This window comes from Marmota monax, unplaced genomic scaffold (genome assembly GCF_021218885.2).
Source record: "Marmota monax isolate L192 unplaced genomic scaffold, Marmota_monax_Labrador192_F-V1.1 WCK01_AAM20220418_F8-fsc00196, whole genome shotgun sequence".
Classification (NCBI taxonomy): Eukaryota; Metazoa; Chordata; class Mammalia; order Rodentia; family Sciuridae; genus Marmota; species Marmota monax.
Window position 1 is genome coordinate 2,337,592 of NW_026694390.1, and position 24,319 is coordinate 2,361,910.

The 24,319-nt window shown below is 50.2% G+C and overlaps 1 pseudogene; it reads left to right on the forward strand.

Annotated features, from left to right (window-relative positions):
• Window positions 1–21,273: 21,273 nt before the first annotated feature.
• LOC124109463 (small ribosomal subunit protein eS12-like) lies at window positions 21,274–21,643 on the forward strand (annotated as a pseudogene).
• Window positions 21,644–24,319: the final 2,676 nt, after the last annotated feature.

Consider the following 24,319-nt stretch of genomic DNA (forward strand, 5'->3'; position numbering starts at 1 on the left):
CATCACACCCTGTGTTTGGCAAGAAATTTACTAGTCAGGATCCAGGACGGAGTGGAGGTGAAGGGGGGACCCTTGGGGAATGAGGGAGAAGAAAGGGCCATGGACTGGAAGTGCTGAAATTTCAGCACGCTGGAATTCCTGAAGCCAGCCTGCCCTCAGGGGTTTCCAATTTATAGCTTGAACTTGTCTCTCGGGCTGAACCCATCTGTCAGTTGGGGACTTGGATGGAAACATGAACATTTCCCCAAAAAGGTCTTGGCTGATGGCCTCTTCTGATAGCAGGCATTAGTGGGCACCACGTCCTAAATCAGAATAGCTGGAGGCGTGGGGTCTCCAGGGGTGTGAACTTGAGAACATCTCTACTGGGAAGAAAATTCAAGGGCAAATAGAGAGCAGGGCTCAGGTGACAAGGGAGGATAGGCCTCCTTCCTGGTCTCCTTCAGCCTCCTATCATCTGCTTTACAAGTCAGGCTCTTTCTCAATCCAGATCTTTTTTGTCACTTTCCATCTCACTTGGCTCTGTGAATAAAGCCACCCGCCCTGAGGAGAGCATTCAAGACCATTCCCACTGTGGTCTCAACTTACTTTCCACTCATGTGCTTCTTGCTCAGCCTCAACCACATCCTTTCTCTTCTTTGTCCTTGAACATACCACAAGTGCTCAGCTCCTTTAGACTGGAATGTTCCTCTTCTAAAGCCTCCTTTAGTCACTATTTATGGAACACCCGCAATGAACTGGGCAAGACTTGCCCGGTAAACTCCTATTCAACCCTCAAAACCTGAGTGCCTTTGGATCTGACATGCTTTCACCAGCATGACCTTCCAGGTACTCTTTCTCCATTGATGATGTCTTGTGCCTCATTCTCAGAGTGTCATGTCTGCTTTTCCCACTGGGCCTTGGTAACTTTCCTCTGTGTCCCTGGCATAAGACACAGTTCTCTGTAAATAGCTGTTGGGTGCCGTCATACGGAGAAGAGCCATTAATGAATGCCGACAAAACAAGTGGGAGGATCTAGTCTCTGGAGTTGTAAGGACATGGGATAATGATAGCAAATAGTGTCAGCTTACACTTACGAAGCACTTCCCGTGAGCCAGGCACTGTCTTGAGTGCTTTCCATGTATTAACCCATGAGTCCTTCATAACCCAAGATGCATGTACAGTTCCCCTTCCTTTTATAGGTGAAGAAACTGAGGCACAGGAATGGTACATCCCTTGATCAGGCTCATACATCCAGAAGGCAGTTGAGCTGGGATTTGAATCTACATGGCCAGGCACTCTAGCTTACACTCTGATTCCTTTCCTACCAGGCACCATGATGTTTGTCCCTGTTCCTGTTGGATCCTGGAGATAATGGCGGGGCAAACTGGTATGGATGCCTGGCTGGTGGAGGTGGTAGGAACTCCTCAGAGGGTAGAGGGCTTCCCTGGACCTATCCTAGAGATGCAGTTGGGCATATTTCTGTGTCTCTTTGCCCCGCCCCCACTGTGTGCCATACAGTGGTGGGGAGTATGTTCTTTGCTTCTCTTCCAGAGCCACATATTTATTTACATACACTGATGAAGTGCTATTATCTTCCTGCCAGTCCTGTGCTAGGCATGGGGAATGTAGAAGTCCCTGCTCCAGTGGAGCATGGTTTGGAGGACCAATGTGGTTCTCATGTCAAGGCCTGGCCTAGATCCCAGGTGATGCCCATCGCTGCCCCTGCTTGTACTTATCTTGGGCCCTGGTGTGAACTGGGGCATATCTGGGGACCCCATTCTTTCCTTCCCTTCCTTCTGTCCAGGGCTCTGTTGTTTGGGGTCTAGACAGATGGACCAGGAGGTCAGACTTTTGGCTTGGTGGCACACTCAACATTCACTCTTGGGAGAACATATTTGAATGCCATGGTGGAGGTTCAAACTGGAAGCAGTGATTCTCATAGTGAGTTATCAGTGAGGGGTGGGAACAGCCTGGTTTTTGAGACCCCCACTGAGCTCCTCTGTGCTCAGTTTGCAGTATCCCCTTCCTCCTTGGGCCAGAGGAGAGATACCTTGTTGAAGGAGTTTGGGTGAGCCAGGGCTGGGTACTAGTTTGCTGGGTCTGCCATGGCAAAGGACTATTAACTGGGGGGGGGGGCGCTTACAACAGTAGAAATTGGCTTGCTCATAGTTCTGGATACCAGAAGTCCCGAATCAGGGTGGTGTCAGCAGGGTTAGCTCCTTTCTGGTGACTCTGGGTGAGAATGTTCCATGTTTCTTTCCTATCTCTGGCAGTGACTGGCAACTCATGGCTTGCAGACACATCTTGCTAGGCTGTTTTCATCTTCATGTGACATTTTCCATATGTCTGTGTCCAGACTTCCCTTTTCTCATAAGGACACCAGCCATACACCCACTACTCCAGTATGATCTCATCTTAATGAGTTATATCTGCAGTGACCCTAATTCCAAATAGGGTAGGCACAAGGAGGCTTTGGTCCTGAGCCTTCCCCAGCCCGGGTTGGTGGCATTTCCCATCATGGGCTTGGGATGAGTGAGATGGCCGAGGGCCTGGGGCAGCAGCGCTGCCTCTCCTTTGCCTTTCTTTTTAGAAATGCAAATAGCATCTGCAAAGGAATCCTTTTAAGGGATGAAAGCAGTTTTTAAAAAGACATTAATCTCCTCACTCACTTCCTTCTGATGGCTGGAGATGAGTGACAAGTCTCGTAATTGAAGATGGTGGGGCTGATAAATCGGCAGTAGCCTCGGGAGGGATGTCTTGGGCTGTGAATCACTGTGCGCTACACAGATCCCAGTGTCTCCCTGATGGTATCTCCCAGGCCCTCGGAGCCTGTTGCTGGCACATGAAGATGCACACGTGTGTGAGGGTTTGAGTTGAGCAGGTTGTGAGGATGGTGGATGCAGCTTCCTGGCCCAGGGAAGTTTCCTAGGGAGCGGCTGCTGCAAAAGGCAGCAGAGTTGAGTGCCTGCTGTGTGCAGACACCCCGCCAGGAGCTGGCTGACAGTACCTGGGACCTAATAGGTGTTTGGTAAATGTCTATGGAGTGGAAGCCTGAAAAGCTGGGGGAGGAGCCTTGGGTGCTTAGACCCAGCCACGCAGGAGCACCCCCAGCCTGCCCCCCACAGTGTTCCTCATGCTCCTTCATTCCTTAGCATGCTTGGAGGGCTCTGACAGCTCCCAGCTCATGGAGGTCCTCTGCTGGGGTGTGGTTGGTGTATGTGGGCTCTCTAGGGAGACTTGATCTTTCTGGAAAGGCGTTTTTATTTATATTTTTGGTGTTGGGGTAGAACCCAGCCCTCATGTATGTATAAGATGAGTGCTCCATCACGGAGCTGCACGCCCAGCTAGACTTGACCTTTCTGATATAAACACACAGGGCTCACACTTGTGCAAGTACATGTGGATCACCTACCTCTGCTAGACCTGTGGGCTGCGTGAGGACACGGGCATCGATGAGCAGAGGAAGTCAAGGTGGGCTCACCTACTCTAGAGCCCTGATAGCCAGGCCTGGGGGGTGTTGCTAGCACCTCGGACAGGTCCAGCCCTGAGCTGGGCTGACCTGAGAATGGAGGCTCCTGAGCACTCTCTGTACTCCACTTTTCCCTGGAACTCTTACAGTGTTGAGGGGCCCCAGAAGGTACAGCGTTTCCTATAGGCACTGTGCCAAGGGGCTGGGGAGGTGTTTTGGGACTGTGTGTGTGTGTGTGTGTGTGTGTGTGTGTGTGGTGTGGGCAGGTAGAAGGGGTATTTTCTAATTTGTTCACTCATAGATTCATTCATTTATTCATTCAAAAGTGCCAGTCATAGTGGGGCACGGTGGCACACGCCTGTAATCCCAGCAGCTCAGGAGGCTGAGGCAGGAGGATCTTGAGTTCAAAGCCAGCCTCAGCAACTTAGTAAAGCTGAAAGCAACTCAGTGAGACCCTGTCTCTAAATAAGATAAAAAAAGGGCTGAGGATGTGGCTCAGTGGTTAAGCGCCCCTGGGTTCAATTTCTGATACAAAATAAACAATGAAATAATAAAGTGCCTGGCTGGGGAAGTGGCTCAAGTGGTAACGCACTCGCCTGGCATATGTGGGGTGCTGGGTTTGATCCTCAGCACCACATAAAAATAAAATAAAGATGTTGTGTCCACTGAAAACTGAAAAAAATGAATATTAAAAAATTCTCTCTCTCTCTCTCTCTTAAAAAAAAAGATAAAGTGCCTTTCAACATGTTTGTCTCTGGGGTTCCAAAACTGACACAGGGAGCCAACAACACACCACAGACACAAGGGTCCTGATGCTGCTGGGGAAAGAGGTGTGAGGGGTGGCTTGTAGGACAGCAGGACAGCTGGGACATTCTGGGTCCCCTTTCACATGCTCTTTAGACTAACTCCCAAGTCCCCAGTGGCCCCAAGGTTCTGGGGAACAATCGTAGGTGAGGGAGCGGAGATGATATAGGGACACACAGAGCATCCTCAGCAGGGAACAGTGGCTTCTGGTCGCCCAGGTAGAGACCCATTTCTGAGAGAGGGGTGGAGCCTGAGCATCTGGGCTGCCTGAGCACCCCAAGGTACACCCTGTTCCTGCCCCACCCCTACATGTTGGCAGGCAGGCTCCCATTGACCTCCCTGTGCTCCCTTCTCAGGAGGGCTCCCCAGGGTAGGCAGTGACCTCAGCCAGGAGTCCTCACTCCGGGAGTTGGGGGTATTGATCCATGACATTGCTATGCAGCTGTGGACGCTCTTCCAGTCCAGAGGACAGGCCCTGAGGGAGTACGCCGGTCCAGGCGGCCTTCCCTGCAATGCCCTGTTGAGCCACATTGCGGCTTGAGGCAAAGGAAAGCTAAGTAAGACCGATTCTGTCTTTATTTAAACTTTTGGCATTAAATTACGGTGTTATGGTTTGGATGTAAAATGCCCCACAAAAATCTCTGTGTTGCTGGGCACGGTGGTGCACGCCTGTAATCCCAGCAGCTAGGGAGGCTGAGGCAGGAGGATTGCGAGTTCAAAGCCAGCCTCAGCAATGAGGAGGTGCTAAGGAACTGAGACCCTGTCTCTAAATAAAATACAAAATAGGGCTGGGGATATGGTTCAGTGGTCGAGTGCCCCTGGGTTCAATCCCTGGTGCCCCCTCCCCAAGTCTCTTGTGTTGAAGGTTTGATCCCCAAAGGCATCAGTGTTCAGAGGAGGGGTTTTTGAAGGGTGATTGGAGCATGAAGGCCCTGACTAATCCATTGATTTATTGACAATTTAATGGGTTGTTGGGAGGTGGTGGAAACTTAGGAGGTGGGGCCTACTCAGAGGAAGCAAGCCTGTGGGATATGCTCTGGAAGGTTATGTTTTGTCTCTGGCCCCTTCTTCTCTCCCTTGCTTCTTGGCTGCCATGAGGTAAGCAGCTTTGCTCTTGCCACACCCTCTCTGCCATAATGCTCTGCCTTACCATGGACCCCAGAACAAGAGACAAGTGACTACAGGCTGAAACCTCTGTAGCTGTGGGCCAAAATAAACCTTTTAAAAAATTGTATCTGTCAGGTGTTTTGTCATAGTGATGGAAAGCTGACTAACACACATAGATTTTTGTATTCATCCTGATGTTTAAAACTATTGCATGAAAATATTGTTTCTCTTGATTCCTGAAGTTTTTTTTTTTTTAACTGCTTAACTTTTGTGCTTCACTTGCTCACCCTAGGCCTGCCCCTGCTTCCCAGGATAGACCAGAGGATTCTCCCTGCCCAGGAGCTACTTCTAGCTTCTAGTCCTTTCTCTAGAGGAGGAAGGCCAGAATGAGTTGGCTGTGCAGGGCAGGAAGGGCTGGTAACGTGGCCATCTTGGATTTTTCTGAGGACTTGCCTCAGCTGTCTATAGGCATGAGTGTGCGCTGAGCTGAGGAGACCCTGACGGCTGAGTCTTTCCCTTTGCCTGCTCGGTTTAGCTCTTCGTGTCTTCCTTTCCTCCTGGAGTCAGAGGTTCTGCCCTTGAGCTTCCCAGGCAGGAGACGCCAGTGTTGGTGGGGGGGCAGCCTAAGGGCCATGGGCCGCTGGGGCTGAGGACAGGAGAAGAGGCTCTTGGAGGCCGGGGTCCCCAGCAGCCAGCCCCAACAGCTGGGTGTGCATCTGGGTTGCCGGGGAGCGTGTCGTGCTGGCTGGCTGACTGTAAGCAGTGTTGGCAGCTCCTGGGCTCCTGGGCCTGATGCTCAGCATGCTGTCAGCACTCAGCAAATAATAAATAATAATAATATCTCCAGTGTGTTTGGGGAGCCTGAGGGGGAAGGGAACACGAAAAACATGTGTTTTGCCTCACTGCGGGTGCCGGGAAGCTGAAGTCTGCTCAGCGCCTCTATTTGGGCGGGATTTGGGGGATCCAGACTCCCCCTGCAGCTGCAGGGGCAGGAGGAGGGTGCACAAGGAGTGGGGTCTGTTCTGGAAACAGGGGCACAGGGGACTTGTCTGGAGGGGCTCCCTGAACGACCCTTTGTAAAAAGCTTGGGCTGTCCTCAGATGTCCTCTGGGATTCAGCGATGGTCAGATTTGGGTTTCAGTCCTAGGTCTGTCACTTTGGACAAGCCACTGAGCCCCTGAGCCACCTGTTTTGTCACTTATAAAGTGGGAGGTTGCAGCTACTATTGGAGTGGGTGCAAATGGTTAGCCCTGCTGGCATTCGGGCTCAGCTGGCCCTGTCTCTGGATTTGGTACTGTGGAAAAAGACCGCGAGGAGCAGACCTCTGTGGGTGGCCAGCACTAGCGCAGGGTCTGGGGAAGGATTCCACAGACTTTTGATCTGCTACTGGTTTCCCTAGTGAGACTGGCACCCATCACTCTTTGTTGTTTGACTGCCGGACCCAGGAGATTTCATGGGGCAGGGAATGGAGGTTGAGTGCTTGGTGTTGAAGCCCTCTGGGGACTTGGTGGCATGGGTAAAGAACTGGTGGTTGCATGTGGGGGCTTAGCCCTGACATCTTGAGGTGCAGCTCCTAAAGTTGTGGGCCCAGATGGGAAAGCAGAGTCAGGTTGAAACCGTGGGGCTGAGGAGGGAGGGCCTGGCACCGTTCCCCCAAGCCCCATCTCTCCCTGGCCTGCTGCCTTAAGAGGGTGCACAGAAGGGTGAGGGAGCTGGAAGATGTTTGCTGTCTCACCAGGCTGGGTTTCCCCCTGCTCAGGCCCTGAATAGGCCTCTGAGGGAGGCAAGACACCTTTGATGGGGACCTTCCTGCCTGCCCTCAGGGGCCTTCCTGCCCTTCCTGGATCTGCCTTGGTGGCTGTCCCTTTCTGGTTAAGCAAGTCTCCAGGGAGAAATGTCCAGGTGGCTCCTCTTGAAGCCTTGGGCCTGTTCAGCCTCTCTGGGAGGCTTGTCCCCACCCCTTTTCTGTCTCTACTTATTAGGAACCTCTTGCTTCCCCTGAGGTGTCGGCTGCTCTGGGGTGGGCCAGGAGATGTAGCCACTGTCCCCTTTGGCCTGGCTCAGCCTGGTGCCACAGAGGATGGGCCACTTGTCAAATGCCACTGTTTGGTTTTCTTCTCTCAGGCTTCGCCTTGTTCCAACACCCTGCAATGACACGGGTGTTAACCGAGCACCAGGGACTATAATTATCGGGAGTTGAGAGACAAGAATCTCCTGGTGCTGTAGCAGCTGCAGGCAGGAGCTGCCGCCTGATCTGTCCCCAGAGAGGAGCTGCTCCAGTCTGCCTCGTGTCTGAAGAGCCGCCGGGGGTTCAGGCCCTTCACCCTGACATTTGCCTCGGCTGGGGCTGAGTGGCCTTCTTGGTGGGGCAGAGATGTGGATGCTATTGGTATGGAGTGGTGCTGCTCGCCAGGGCCAGAGAGGAAGGGCAGGCAGCCTGTGTGGTCTCGCTTACGTGCTGAGGCTGCCGCTCGGCTCCGCCTGTCCTGTGTGGGTGCCAAGGTGGGGTTGCAGGGGTGGCCACAGCCAGCCAGGGGTCTTTGCTCAGGACAAATGCAGGGTCTTGCACGCAGGTTCAGGAAATTCATCTTCTTGATTGAGTCCATGTTGGAACAGACCAGATTCAACAGTAAGAATTTTGGCTACAAAGTTGGGAGTCAGTGGTCACGTGGTACATCTTTAGATGCTTAACGAGTTTCTAGGGAGGCCATCTCCAAATGCATGACTGATTTTAAGTGTCTTGTGGGGTGAGGGGGCAGGGTGCTCTCTTTCCTGGAAGTGGGTCCTCATTGTGAGGCACAGACAGTCTGGAGCTGTGGGGAGCTGGTACTTCGTCGTGTGGGATCTGGTGGTGTTCTGGGAAGGGACACCCACCTGGGGGCACAGGTGAAGAGGAGGCAACAGAGGGCTGGGCTCGGCTCTGGGGAGGAAGGTTTGGGTTCAGCTGCTGACCATCAGATGACCTGAATGGAGAGGGTTGGTTTTTCAGGCACTGAATCCATAGTCATCTGAGTCCCTGGCAGGCAGAGGAAGAGTAGTTGTTGAAGATATGTGGAGAGAAAATTCCTGCCTGAGTAGGGGCTCAGGCTGGACCTATTTCCCTGGGTATAAAGGTCTCCACCTCGGAGGCGAGTCCTGGCTCTCTTATCAGCTGGCACCTGCCCTCTGGGTAGGTCTCTTCCCCTCTCTGTACCTGTGTGTTCCTGTCTGGGATAGGATCTTAGGTCTTGCTTCCCCTGTGGTTTGTCCTGTGGATGGCATCCAGGAGGCATGTGGAGTGGGGTGCAGAGGGGGGCTCTGGGTGACGCCTGAGGGTATAGGATGCAGTATAGGACACAGGCACACTGCGTCAGGGTGCTGCAGAGCCTGTGGAGTCAGTGTTTATGGATGGAGCATTTCCCCCTAAGACTTCTGGTTCCCCAGTGAGACCTCAGGGGTGTGCATGTCAGTACTGTTGGGGGTGGTGCTGGGGCCCGGGAGCATGGGAGCCTCCTGAGGTTGCAGAGCTAGCGGAGGTGGAGGCCCTCATGGAGGTCTTCCCTCGGTCCAGCTCCCATGAACTCTGGCATTGGCTGAGCACACAGTAGGCTGTTTCTTGGTCAGTTCATTCAGTAGTCTCTGCTGATGGTACAGCCCAGGTTGCCACAGCGGATCCTAATTTCTGGGAGCCCAAGGTGGACTTCCGGAAGGTCCCCTGGCCTTGTGGGCTTGCTCCAGGGCAAAGGGACAAGGTCTCGGGAGGAAGGAGAAACTGGAGCTCACGGGGAGCATCAAAGGGCTGGTGCGAGGTTTATTGGGGCCTTTACTGCCCTAGTTTTCATTATTTACACCCTGTTGGTTCTAGGAGCTCCCGTTAAATGTGTAATAAATATAAAAATATTTTACAGGCCAGTGAAAATTCCACAGCAAAAATAACTCTATAAAGAGGGATTTCACCCTGCCCTGCCCGCTGCCGAATTCTGTGTGGCATTGCTCTAAGCCTGTTGGCTGGCAGCAGGACCAGGAGGTGGCTGGCTCCCCACTTGTGGCCGGGGGCACCGGCCTGGGCTTCAGCAGCTCCTTTTCCAGCCTGTGATGGGAGCCGCTCCTCCCAGGCTGAGCTTGCCAGCTGGCCCAGGTGGCAGGGGTAAGAATGGGCCCGAGTCGGGGCCGGGTCTCAGGCGGAGCTGTGGAGGTCTGGGGACCCGGGGAGGGAGGAAGGGAGCAGGTGGGAGCTGTTCTGGCACTTTCTGCCCTAGCTGGGCAGTTTGAGGTGTGGCCAAGGGGGCAGGAAGGAAGCGTGATGTTGAAAAGATATTGCAGTACAGTGATTTGGAGCAAGGGCTCTGGGGTCAGGCTGCCTAGGTTCTAGTGGCACCTCTGTCACTTTTCTGTGTGACCTTGGGTAGATGACTTGCCCTTTCTGTGCCTCAGACTCCTCCTTTGTAAAATCCTATCTCACACAATTGTTTTGAGGCTGCTCTCACTTAGGATGCCTACTTTGCCCCCACTGATACCTTTTGGGACTCTAGACCCTTCTCTCACAGGCATTGGCTTCTTCTGTTGGAGTCCCTCAGGTCCCCGAGCCTGCCACCATTTGGAGGGGGACAATTCTAGGGATCTCACACCTGGTTGATTTCATCCCTGCTCTCTGGCTTCCCTGTCTCTTCCATCTTGACCTTTAAAGATCCCACGTAGGCCTGGTAAGGATGAGAACAAGGCTGCGGTGGGTGGGGGATGTGGCTGTGGCCTGGGGTGGGTGGGGGTGTCCTGCAGAATGCCAGCCTTCTATAGTCATGTGGAGGAGACAGCTGCCCCAGCGCAGGCCCTTGTGGTGGTGAGGAGGCCCAAGTCCCAGCCAGTGTTCACCTGCCTATGAACGAGGCCCTGTGCTCCGGCCTCTCCACACACAGCCCCAGGAGGCAGGTGCTGTTGTGATTCCCATTTTGAGACGAGAACACTGAGGTCAGGGTGGCCTAGCAACTTTCCAGTGTGACATGGCAGAGAAGGGGGGTGGGACTGGAAATGCAGACTGGGGTGGTCCGAGCGCAGACTGGACTCCTTACGACTGGCCACCCTGCTGGCCTCCTGTGAGGTGGAGGCTGCTCTGTCCCTGGCAGCCCCCACATGCTCCATCTTCCCTGGGTGTGACCAGACCTCCCACCATCCCTCCTTCCTGGATGCCCTACTTCATTCTTGCCACCAAGGGATGCAAATTGGAAAGTCAGACGTGGAAGGAATATGGGGAAATCCACAGAAGTGGTAAATTATTCCAAATTTGGGTACTTAAGTTTAGTCATAGACTAGAGACACATATACTAGAATCAGAGCCTATTAAGGAAAAGTGAACCCAGAGAGAAAGTTAAAAGGCATGTTTTGAGCAGGGTGCTCTACGGCAGGGCCACTTCTCTTCACTGGGAGGTAGGGTTCCCACAGGAACAGGACAGGCAGTGGGGAGGTTCTTTTATTGCTAAGGTCACAAAGAGGGAATGCTATGATCACCTGTGACTGGAGTTCACTTGGTGGCGCTGGAGCTGCCTTGGCTCTCAGAGTGGTTCCCAGATGGCTCCCCTCCCTGTCAGGGGCAGGGTGGTGTCTTCTAGCATGGCTGGTGGCATGGATGTTGGAGTTTGAGGTGGTGAGAAGTGCTGGCTGTGTATCCCCAGCAAGTCCCTGTCTCATGGTTTGGTGTGTCCACTGTAGCCCAGGAAGGATTGGACTGGGGATGCCCACCAGGCCGTGGCCACTGTGAGAGACAGCATGGGGACACTGCTGGACCTCGGAAGACCTGGGGCTATGCAGGGGCTCAAGGCTGCCAGGTTGGCAGACTGGGTGAGGGCATCCAGTAAGGCTTAGGGGCTGAGGTGTCCAAGTTCCCTTAATATGGGGTTCTTCCTTCTCCCCCACACCTGCTCTCCATCTTCTCTTTCTGCTCCTCCCTGAAGTGGGCAGGGGGGCAGCCTGCCAGGTTCGTGGACTGCAGGGAGGAGTAGGATGCCTGGCTGACCCCACACCTTCCTGACCTCCCAGCCAGCTGCTGCTTCGTGGCAGGGCTGGAAAAGAAGACCCTGCCCTCTGTAGACCCTCCTCTGACTCACCCAGCTTGATTCACTCTCTGCCTTCTGCCACCACATGGCTTTGGAACAATCTGCCTTGGTATGAAAAATTGTGCTTCTACTTCTGTGAGCAAACCAGGCCGTGTCCTTGAAGGTTGGGATCCCTGACTTTCCCTGGGACACGTGGGGTAGGATTGGGGTACATGATGCACTGAGTGGCTCAAATGGAACACAGTAACAGGGCCTTTTCCACTCCAGGGTCAGCATATCTCAGCAGAGGGACCCTGGGACAGGTACCCTTTCACAGTGAGTTACAGTGTAAACGCCAGCTTTACCCACGGCCATGGGTGTACTGACCATGTTGACTAGCTGAGTCTCTCTGCAGCTTGCTGTCAAACATCTTTAGATGTGTTTCCGGAGGCCGATGACCCTCCTGAGATAGAGGGTTGAGGAGTGCAGGGGATGGGCTTAGGGTGACAGCTAGCCTCTTTGGGTGGCTCTCTCTGCCTCCCTCTGCTCAGGCTGCCAGGGGAGGGAAGTATTATCTCACAGCCATTCGTGGACCTTGGCAGGCTGGAAGGGACCTCAGCTCTCGGCAGGGGACTTTCTGACTGTATTCCCTGCCCCATGGAGATCGTGACTATTTTCTTCTGAAACAGTGACCCTCAGGAAAAAATATTATACCTGCGTCATAGAGGATGCTGGATCCGACTGTGACCCTGCAACATGGAGGTTTCCAGGTCAAAGATGGTGGCTTCCTCTGCCCCAGTGATATGGCCTTGCCTGCAGAGATGATGGTAGAGTGGGTGGCTCTACCATCATGGGGCCATGGCCACCATGCAGAGAAGGCCTGCTCTTGGCAAGAAGGAGACAGGTGCCAGCCCACATCTCTATACCAGAGGTTGTCATTGCAAAGTGTTGCAAAAGTCGACCCAGGATTTGGTGCGGGTCAGGGCTGCTGCTCCCTGCCCACCTGTTTCTTCTCTTGTGGGGGCCTCTGAGGGCTGCTCCTCTGGGCTCTGGGAGTTGCTTGCAGCAGCTGATGGATTTGGAGGGGGCAGGCCTGCCTCACTGGCCTGGCAGGCAGTCTCTAATCTCTCCTTTGTGTCATCACTGGCTGGGGTTAGAGTTCACGGGGGAAGAGAGTACCTGGCTATGTAATTAAGTCGCATGCTTGGCACGGAGACCGGTTATAATGCACGGATCCCATTTGTTGGCTTTTCCAGGCCATTGTCCTCTGCCTGGGCCCATGGGCTAATTACAAGGCACAGGGTTCTGCGGTGGCTCAGGGGCCCCAGCTTGTCTAGCTGAGTGGTACCTGTTGCTGAGCTCTGTGCTGGCCGTGCTGGAGGGGATCCTGGGGGCAGCCTCATTGTAACCTGGGAGCTCAGAGGGCCCCTTTGGGCATTGCCCTGGGAGAGGGACATGCGAGCATATGGGATGTCTGAATTCTCCCATGTGATATCAGCTTGGGCTGGCCTGTAGCAACTGGTGAAGAGGGAAGAGAGGGGTCAAGGACAGGGCTCCCACAAGGCCATCCAGCACCTGCAGGCATGGATCATGGTTCCTGGTCATGTTGCCGAGCCCTTCCTGACACATCCGGCTGAGCCTCTCTGTTGGAACTTTGTGGTTCTGGTCCCCTCCCCTTGAGGAGACTCAGCTGTTCCCTAGAGGCAGATGTGAAGGAGGCAGAATATTGTCCCTGTGATTGACAACTCCCAGGTCATGGATGAGGAGCCCACCAAGCCCAAGCTCCTATCAGAGTGAGCTCCAGTAGTAAAGTGGGGAGCCCCAGGTCCATAGATGGGTGCATGCTCTGTCTGCATCAGACACAGGGGCCCAGTAATGTGAGTGTCCACACTGCACCAAGAACAGTTCTGTTGGGCCCCAGATTTTGTTCCAAATTGGTGTTAATCATCATAAGCACTGGGTGTGGTGGTGCATGCCTGTAATTCTAGCAGTTTGGGAGGCTAAGGCAGGAGGATTGAAAGTTTAAGGCCAGCCTCAGCAACTTAGTGATGCCCTATGCAACTTAGTGAGACCCTGTCTCAAAATAAAACACAAAAAGGACTGGGGATGTGGCTCAGTGGTTTAAGTGCCCTTGGATTCAATCTCTGGTACTAGACAAACAAAATGAAACAAAACAAAACAAAACAAAACAAAACAAAAAAAAGAAAATCATCATAAGAATTGAACTACATTGCCTACTATTTATCTGGCCTTAGATTTTAGAATAGATTTGAGGGAGTAGATTATTTTGCTCAATTTTTTTTTTTTTTAGTTCAAAAATTCTCAGCTTCTACTCAATGTGGTCTATACACAGTGGAGTTTTATTCAGCCATGAAGAAACATGAAATTATGACATTTGCAGGAAAAAATGGATGGAACTAGAAACTATCATGTTAAAATGTTATAAGTTATCATGTTAAAAAATGGATGGAACTAGAAACTATCATGTTAAATGAAATAAGTCAAACTCAGAAGGTTAAGGTCATATGTTTTCTCCCATATATGAAAGCTAGAGAGGAAGAAGGTAAATAAAGGTGGGGTGGGTCTCTTAAAAATAAAAAAGAGATCAGTAGAGGAAAGCGACCAGAGGGAAGAAAGGAAAGGGATAAATGCTGGGGAGTGACACTGGCCAAATTCTATTGTCATGTTGTGTGCGTGTGCAAATACAGAACAACAAACCCATCAATATGTACAACTATAATGTGGCACCAATAAAAAATGTGGAAAAAGGAAAAAAAAGTTTCCATAAAAAATTTAATAAAAAAAATATTTTTTTTTCTCAGAGTTGCCCCCAGTAAACAGGAAGTCTTCAGGGTCCTTTCTGTTTCCCTGAGTGTGCCTCGAGGAGAGGGGGATAGCAGATGCTGCCTGGAGATGCCCAATGACAGCTTCTCTGTTGGGATTTCTCCTCCAGAAAAGAACTAGAGTAAATAATAGCCAAGAATACTAAAAGCCAGACTCTGCCAGGCCCTCCTGGGCCTTTGATGCACATTATTCCAATCCTCAGAAAACTTCTCGAGGTAGGGACTATTAGGAGACCTACTTGTAGGTGAGGTGACTGAGGTACAGAGAAGGTAAGTGACATGTCTCAGATCACACAGCAAGGAGTGATGATCTCAGACATGATGATCTGAGACTTCCAGGATGGGGAAATGAGCTGTCAGCTACCAGATCCTCCTCTGTCTCCACAGATTCTCACCTGGTTTATCTTGGTTACCCAGAGCCACACAGGGAGTGGCTCAGGGTCACATTCTGGTCATGTTTACCAGGATGAGTGTTGGTGGCCAGTGAAGAAGGCCTAAGCAGATGCCTACCTCTACTTCTACCTTGCGATCCCACCAGGTCCAGGCTTCCTTCCCTGTCCCCTGGCTACCTGCCCCTTGCAAAATCAGGTGTGAGAAAGCCTTTAGTATATAAACTAACTCTGTATTAAAAACATGAACCCCAAACCTCAAGCCAACCAAAAGCAGTTAGGCCCCGATGGTGTGCAGCAGGTATCCTGTTCATGGAGTGCATGCCAGATGACACTGATGTCAGGTGTCATGGGGTTATGGGAACCGTCAGCTGCACAGTGAGCTATTGTATGTGCCTCAGAAAGGAGCCCCAGACAGAGGGCACCCCGTGGGCACTGGGTCTCACATCTGTGAGCATCTTGGCTGAAGTGGGTAGGCTCTGCCTGAGCTCTGGGGTCTGGGTGAGGACCCTGGGATCCCTGAGCTACGCATAGGGTTTTATTCAGGTCATCTGCCCCTCAGGGCCCAGCCCAGGGCTGCCTTGGGGCCTCTGGATGCTTCTTTTGGAGCTTCATGGAAAACAACCTGTAGCCAATCCCTGCATTTGCCTAGTGACTGAGCTTTCAGTGGTAGGCTCCTGCTGGTGGACAGACCTGTCATCCCCTCGCCAGCCTGTGAGAGCTCCACCTCCCACTGCCCTCACCACCCCTCCCTGTTCTCTGAGCCTCTGCACTTGCCTCTGCAGGGACTGCTTCCCCACCCCTACCCCTGGGCCCTGCTTGCCTTACCCCCACCCTGTCTTCAGCTCTCAACTGGGCTGTCCCCGCTTTGGGGGTTGTCTCTGATCCACCCACCAAGTCTGGTGAGGGGCGCCTCCACTGGCTCCCAAGGAACCCATAATCACGCCATTTATTTATTTATTTTTTTAAAAAATTTTTTATTGTTGGTTGTTCAAAACATTACAAATTTCTTGACATATCATATTCCACACTTTGATTCAAGTGGGTTATGAACTCCCACCTTCCCCCCATACACAGATTGCAGAATCACATCAGTTATAATCACGCCATTTAAAACAAGCAAGCAGTTAGTCTCACGGCCCTCGGTGACAGGGGTTGTCTTGTCGTCACTGTCATACCCCAGCTTGTTCTGTGATGATGATAATGAATGACAATATGGATAACAAGCACTCAGTAAACACAGGCTTATATCAGGGGCTGCTCTCAGCATTTTGTAGTTGCTCATTTATTCCCCTCTCACCCCAGCCCTGTGGGGCAGCTATTCTTTCTGTAAAGTGCTGTGAGCTGAACCGAGGGCTTTGTGTGTGCTGGGCAAGCACGCTACCACTGAGCTACGTCCCCAGCCCCAGTTACTCTTCTTTTGGCCATTTGCACATAGCAACAGGCTTAAAGGGTCTGGCTTGCCCTGCTGACGCAGCTAGCAACCGGTGGAGCTGGGAGCTCAACCCAGGCAGCCTGCTGTCGGGGCTGCTCTTAATGGGTGGCATCTGGAAGTGCTTGATTAGTATCTAGTCATTTGACAAAATATTTTTGTCTCCCTCTTTAGACAATGGCTAAGGCTAAAGGGTGAGGGGCTTGGAGAAGGTGATGACTGGCATGAACATCGAGGGGACACAGCCACATAGCTCCTTGCCTTCAGCTTGGAGGCTGGGGCACAGAAGGCGCTTATCTCCATGAATGACATTCTGTGAGTTTTCTACCCCCTGTGACACCCACACCCAAACCCAGCACTGGGATGTGGCCTCGCACAACAGGAGTTCCTGCAAAGAGGTGTTGGGTTGGTGGCTGTGGAGGTTCCTGAAGAAGGTGGTCAAGGGTAGCAGTGTGAGGCAGAGGGAAGACCCCAACTCCATGCTCTGGGCTTCTGCCGCAGCTCCGTGGGGGCTGCAGGGAGGTGCTGATTTCACCTCTCTCACAGGGGCCCTGAGCTCACCCGGGTCTGAGAGCAGTGCAGTCTGGGAACACCTGCGAGGTTCCAGGGCTGACACTTCTGTGCAGCCCCCAGAGGGAAAGGAGGTGAGTGTCACAGAAGTTAAGGCTTTGTTTTCTCTGCAGCAGCAGAGAGTGAGCTCTTCTAGGCCTGGAGGCCCCTCCCATCTGCCCATGGTGAGCAAACATGAGCTCTGTAGGTGGTAGAGCGCAGTGGTGTGGCCTTTTGTTGGGCACACCTGCCTCAAACATCTCCCGGGCTGGGAGTGACTGTCAGTCCCTCCTCTCTGCATAGCAGCACGGAGTCTTCTGAACATTCTCCTTTGGGCTCTGACAGCTGTGTCAGCTGCTGGTCTCAGAAGCAAAAGGCAAGTTGAAAATAAGGTTCAAACCTGTTGCCTGCTGCCTTCCTGCCTGGCAGGGTCCCGCTGCCTTGGCCCAGCTGCACGGCTGTCCTCTGCTAGCCTTAATGCCAACATCCAAGGTCCAGCTCGTCATAGGTTTCTTGACAGCAGAATAACACCTTGTGTTGCACACTCATCTCCAGAAAGGTCCCAGAGCCCTTTTAAAATAGGATTTGAATACTTAGAGTTACCGGGTTAAGTCAGTGATACCAAATGCTCCGTAAGGGACATTGGCCACAGCGAGTTTGGATTTTCTTTTCATTCGCACAGAAGGAGAAAGAGCAGATTGAAGCTTGCTCTCATTCATCCTTGAGCCCAGGATTGAGAAATCCACAAAGAAGCTGGTCAATAGAAGTATTCTCAATAATTCTCTTTCATGCTAATAACTGACGGCACCTTCTGAAAACTCAAATCTTGCTCACCTTAGGCTTGTTATTAAAATAATAATCAGAGGTATCGACTCTTTGTAAACTAGCAGCACAATGGCTATTAAGTGGAGAAGGGAACTGTAATTTATTTTAAGATTCAGGGATTTTGTATTTGCAAATAGGCAGCAATTATGAAACGAATACTATAATTATAACCACTCTGGACAGATGAATGAGGTGGTAACTAGCTGAGATATGTTTTCTGGTTAGAAAACACATTATCCCCTGTTCTGAGCATGCTCAGCTAGACCTCCTGTTCCTGGGTTCTTGGAAACTGAACCAGAGAATGATTAAAAGATGAAAGGGCAGAGAACTTGCTTAGCATGTATGAGGCCCTTCTTCAATCTCCAGTGGAGGGGGGAGGGCGGGAGGGGGTGGAGGAGGGAGACTGGGGAAGCTCCACCTCCACCTGATGAGCCCAGGGTGCTGGAGGAGCAGGAGGCTCCCTTCTCTCAGTGAGCAGCAATGTTCCCTCAGAAGGCAGGCAGGTGAGGAGCTCAGGCTAGATTTCAGTCAGAGTTAGCAAGGGACAGTTGCAACTCTGCCCTCTTCTTTTCTGTCCTCGGTCTGCACCTGTCAGAAGGGGGTCTCTTCCCCCATCTTTGTAGAAATGGCTGAGTTCTGTCCTTGGGCTCTGCAGAGCTGTCCCTTTTTAGAGTCTCCCTTGGCTTCTGCCAGACCAGATCCACCCCTGTAGTCTGTCCCCAGGAAAGCCTGGCACTTCTTCCTTGTTCCCTTGTGGGAACATACTGTGGATTCCTCAAGTAGATCCCACAGAATGAGTTCTCTTTATCTGGTGATCTGTTTTTCTAAAAAACAGTTTTAATGCTGGTATGACTTTCTCGAGGGCATCCATAGGAACTCAGAACTCTCTAGATCAAGGTCTCCCTGGATTCAGGGTAGGTGACCTGATGTTCAGAGTTTCCTGCAGCTTGATGGCAAGACATTCAGATAAGTCATTGGCTGCCATCTGACCTGTCTGGGACAACTCAGGGTCAGAAAGCAGGAGCCAATGTTAGGATTCCCTGGTCTCTTCACCAGTCTTTCTCTGGGCCAGTATGAGCGCTCCCTGTGAGAGTATCCCAAGACCCACGGCTGGCTTCTCTTTCAGGCAGATGTGCGACCAGAGGGGTTGTTTCTGAACCTCCTCTCTCTGCCTGGGCTAAAGATGAAAATAAACACACCCACCCTCCCTTAGTCACCTGGCCCTCTTCCCCTCCCCCTGAGCGCCCAGGGTTTCATCGTCACTAATACAGCTATTGTGGGACTGATAAGTGGGAAAGAAGCATCCAGAGGCCGCGAGGCCTGGTGGTGACAGAAGCTGCCTGTCGAAGACACCATGCGGGTTCGGCCTGAGGTGAGTCATCACCAGCCTGGGAAATGCACTGGTGCTGATGGATGCCCAGGGCGCTCGGATGTGCCCCTGACACTATTTGCACAAACAGGGAACTCAAACGAATGGGGTTTTTTCACAAGCTTACATAAGTCAGTTGGCAGTGCACAGTGGCCCAGCTGTGCGGCATGACAGGACAGAGCTTTGCGTTCCTGCTCAGGAACAGGTGACTTTCAGAACCAGTTTGCCTGTGTCAGGACTTGAAATGGTTTGCTCTGCCCTTCTGTTGTCACAACCCCCCTTACTCTTGGCCTTTCTCTTTGTGAAGACTTTCTTTGCAGAGGGATCCTCACAACTGGGACAGTAGGGCTACTGTTGCTTCCAGCAGCCGCCCAAGGGGTTTGCTTTTCTTTGGGACTCTGACTTCCTTGAAAGATGTGGCAGGGAGGGAGCGGCAGGTGTGTGTGGTTGGGTCCTCTAAGAGCTGGAGGGGAGGTGGGGGAGGTGGGGATGGTGCAGGGCCAGGAAAGGGGGGTGGCTGGAAACGCCCCTCAGCACATTCCTGGGCCATCTCCAGGTGTCCGTTCTGGCTCGGTGAGAATTGGCCATGGAATGGACAATGAATGACCTCACATCCACTCATTGGCTCCTTCCATCATCCCTGCTTCTGGGCATGCAGGGCCGGGGTTATCATCAGGTGTGAGATGGGAGAGAGTCAAAGACGGCCCCTCGCCTGGCCTTGAGCTCCGTCCTCCCAGAGGCTCAAGTGGCAGGCACACAGGTACTGCTGAGGTGAGGAGTCTCTGTTTTGAGACCACATCCAGGTGTGGGCCACACCCCACTGTCAAAGCCAGGGCACCCATCACTTATCCTTTGGGGCCATGGAACATGCTGGCAGCGAGCCAGATCTGATTACATTCCACGACTGATTGATTGATCCTTTTGATCGCTCCCAAGATTATGGAGACCGTTGGTTTTACACAGAGGGCAAGCATCTCATCTGAGGCTTTGCTCTAGATTTATCACTTGTTAATAAGAAAAAGGATTTTTTCCTTATTCAAGAAAATACTTTGTATGTGAAACAATGGGGTCATGCTATGTAACATTTTTGTAATTTGAATTTTCCCTTTTATTTTGCTGTGGATGCCTGTGACTGTCATTGCCGTCATCATCCCTAGGTTGTGGATCTTTCTGTCACTCAAATCTTTGTGCTTTGGGAATGAATATATAGGCTGCTTTTAGCTTTCTTCTTTTCTCAACATGAATGGCCCAATAGCCAAATCTCTGTTTGTGTTTATTATTTAACAAGTATTTATTGAGCATGTTTTCCTTCATTTTCCTCGGAATAAATTGCTACAAGTGGATTTGCTGGGCTAAATTTTGTGTGTTTGTGTGTTTGTTTGTTTGTTTGTTTGTGTGTGTGTGTGTGTGTGTGTCTTATAGTTCTGGAGATTGAATCCAGGGCTATGCATATTCTAGGCAAACACTCTTAACATTGAGATACAGCCTATAAATTGTCTTGCTTTTTTTTTTTTTTGAGAGTCTTGCTAAGTTGCCAAGGTTGGCCTTGAACTTGTGATCCTCCTGCCTCAGACTCCCCACTTGCTGCGGTTATAGGTGTATGCCACTGAACTGGGCTTGTTTTTAAAATGACCACATTCAGGGTAAAAAGTTCCAATCGCACAGGAAGTAACAGAGTGAAAACTCAGACTCTCCCAACCTCTGCTCTCTAAAGCAATCAGTTTCTGGACTATCCTTCCAGAAGTTGTGTGTATGTGTACCTTTCTAATATAAATCGATTCATAGCCTTCATAACAATATAAACAGTGATTTTCCTACTTAATGTATCCTAGGCAACTTCCCACATCAGCATGATGGCTTCGTGTCATACCTGTATCAGTCTCTGATCAACTCTTCTTGTAAAAAATTACAAATCAAGCTGGGTGTGGTGGTGCATGCCTATAATCCCAGCAGCTAGGGAGGCTGAGACAGGAGGATTGATAGTTCAAAGCCAGCCTCAGCAAAGACGAGGTGCTAAACAACTCAGTGAGACCCTGTCTCTAAATAAAATACAAAATAGGGCTGGGGATGTGATTTAGGGGTTGAATGCCCCTGAGTTCAATCTCTGGTACCAAAAAAAAAATTACGAATAAATTCTAAAATGAGCATCTTTATGTCTTGGTGAAGCTGTACAAACATAACTGAAAAAATGCTGGAAGTGAAATTGTTGAGCTGAAGTGTTAGGTCCCTTTGCCATTTTTACAGCTATTGCTAAATCAGTGTGCATGTTTTAAATTGTCACATGTATTTATTGGCTAATTATTTTACAGAAGGGCTGGGTCTGTTTACACCTTTACCAACAGAGTAGCAGGATGGGAGAGTGTCCATTTCCTAGTTTTATTCACTAACATCATGGATCATGAATTTAGAAATTCATGCTCTTTCCCTGCCACTGCTGAGTTGCTCGGAGGCAGAAGTTGCGTTTGCTTAAGATTCGGCCTCACTGGTCACCCAGTGCACAGCATGGCTGCTGGAGGTGTCAAGGACATCAACGCTGCTTTACAAGAAGTCATGAAGACTGCCCTCATCCATGGTGGCCTTGCACGCGGAATTCGTGAAGCTGCCGACACCTCAGACAAGCACCAGGTCCAGCTTTGTGCGCTTGCATCCAACTGTATGTCAAAGTGGTGGAAGCCCTTTGTGCCGAGCACCAAATCAACCAAATTAAGGTCAACGACAATAAGAAAGTAGGAGAATGGGTAGGCCTCTGCAAACGTGACTGAGAGGGCAAACCCCAAAAAGTGCTTGGTTGCAGTTGTGTAGTGGTAAGGACTATGGCAAAGAATCTCAGGCCAAGGGTATCATCGAAGAGAATTTCAAATGCAAGAAATGAGCAAACAAATTTTTAGTTCATATTCCTCAAAAGAAAAAATATATATGTATGTGTGTGTGTGTGTGTCTGTTGTGTGTGTGTTTATTCATTATGTTAAAAAATTGTTTGGTGTTTGTACATCCATCTGTATGGCCTGCTGTTAGCAGGAGGCCCTCCCCACCATTGAGATGGTGCATCCGGCAAACAGATGTGGCATGCTCTGTCCCCAGCTTTCTGACCAGCCTTGTCTCCATTGGGAGGTTGCCATGTGAAGTCCAAGGAAGTGTCCCTACTTCTGATTGTACATCTGTGGTCTGCCTGGGTTTTGGAATGCCAGTCGGGGACAAGCCCTCTGACTTTCTGATAAGGGACCTTCTGGTGTCATATTTTTACTTGGCTCTGTCTGCTCCTTCACTCAGCCCGCACCTTCCTGAATTCTCCATCCTCCAGTGCTTGGGGTCACAAGATAACCTGAGCTCTGAATGGTTTTGAAGGAGATGAGAAACGTGAGCCACCCTGCCAGAAGGTGTCCTAGGACCTTCCTGTCAGACGTGGATAGGGATTCGTAGAGCACCTTCCCATGTACCAGGTATCTTAATGGCTACTTGAGATAGGACACTGATCGATCCCCCCATGGGTCTGGAATGAGGGCAGTAAGATCCCAGCTCAGAGAGGTTCAGAGTGGTTGAGGGGCTTTCCCAGATCCACAAGGCCAGTGGCTGGCAGAGTCCAGAGATGACCGACACTAAGGCCTGTGCTCTTTCCACTGTTTCATATTGCTGAAATAGACAGGTCCTCAGGTTATAACTGGCAGGAATCTGGAAACCCACCCCCAGAGAAGCTCTGTAACTCGAGATTGGAAGGGCGCTGGGGATTCATGTAGGTTGCAAGAGACCTTCCAGGTGCAGAGCATCCCCATTTAACAACCATGGTGACATCATCCCAGTCTTACTAGGTCCAAGCCAGCTAGGTCCCTAGATAAGTGATCACAATGAGCCGCTGGGGAACATTCATATCGTATTCTGCTTCCTATAGGCGGAGGGACCCTTCAGGGTCACAAGTGTGGCCAAGTTTCCTAGGTCAGGGAGCAGGCTGAGGGACCCACTCACAGTCTTCTAGCCCCTTTTTGGGCGGATGGGGCCACATACATCCTTATGTATCCTCTAGATGACATTTTATTTTTCTAAATGAAAACATATTTGGATTGGTTATTTTAGCACTAATTTTTCTTATTTGTAAATATTTATTTCTTTTCTGCTGACACTTGCTGTGAAAACTCTGAATAATACAGTGCATAATACATTGAAGTGCTCCATAAATATTTGAAGAACAAATGAGTATAATATATAAAGTGTAAGTTCCTTTGGTCTGCCTCCCAGAAACAACCTCTGTCAATAGTTGGCTGAGTAAACTTTCACCACTTTTTTTCTAGACGTGTGTATGTGTGTGTGTGTGTGTGTGTTGTGTATTTTTTCCCCCACAAAAATGCACTCAGGACACGCATTGCTCTGAATTTACTTAACAATGTGTCTTGGGCACACAGAGCTCCACTTCCTTTCAAACATCTGCTTTAGGTTCCATTGTATGGATGTTCTACAATTTATTTAACGAGGTTTTTATTGATGAACATTGGATGTTTCCAATTTTTCAAACAATATTACAAATAGCAGAATAGTTTGAAAGGCCTATGTGAGATGGACAGGAAAATTCTGGAGCACATTAACTCCCTGCTGGAAATGATGGATCACCTGCTTTGGGGAAGCCTTGCTGATCTAGACACTCAGAGTTAAATCCCTTTCTCCTGGGTCCCACTGCCTGCCACCTGTTCCTTTACCCTCTGCTTGTCCCTGGTATGAATGAATTTCTTATCTGCTAGTTTCTGAGCTCTTAATGTGGGCTAGCAGACTGTTTCCTTGATCATTTCTTGTTTCTTTCCAGAGGGCTTTTGATTTTGCTTTTTATGTTTAGTTTTTGTTACCAAATTTTTTTACAAATGTAAAGAATAAAGTATTCATATAACACTTATGAACAAGAAAGTCCCCTTCCCCCTATACACTCATATATCCCCATTTTATACTTTTCAAAGACAAGCAAATCCAACCCCTTTTATCTGCTTTTAAAAGTATTTACTTCCATAATTCTAGCAAACGTGTTCATATCGCAACTTTTCAGATTTACAAATTTTATCATTTTTTTGGCATTCCCTATTCACTTCTCCATGTGGAGAAGCATCCACTTTGTTTTACATTTCTCACCCATTTCCTCCTTGTATATGTTCTCATAATAGTCCCCCATACTCTCAGAGGAGTTATAGTACAGCATATATTTTAATAAATCAATATTCAGTGTTCACAGTTCTTGGGCTATGTCATATTCAACTATGAACACTTTCTTTTGGTTATACAACTTTTTGTTAACTCCCAAATTAAAAATTGTTTCTATTACTATTTTGTTTCCACACTATCACCCAGTTGTGTAAATCTCTTCATATATTCAAATATATCAAATGTTTATCAGGTTCATGTTCCTGAGAAAGTCTTCTGGAACATTCTGACTTGTTCTGGTCTGAACTGGTTGCTTTTTATGCCTGGTGTATTCCTGAGATTTTCCTTCACAGTTATCCTGGGAATTAGTTTCACTTCTCTCCCAAGTAGTAGTTCCTGTTTTCCTGAATTCTATGTCTTCCTTCTCCTTGGT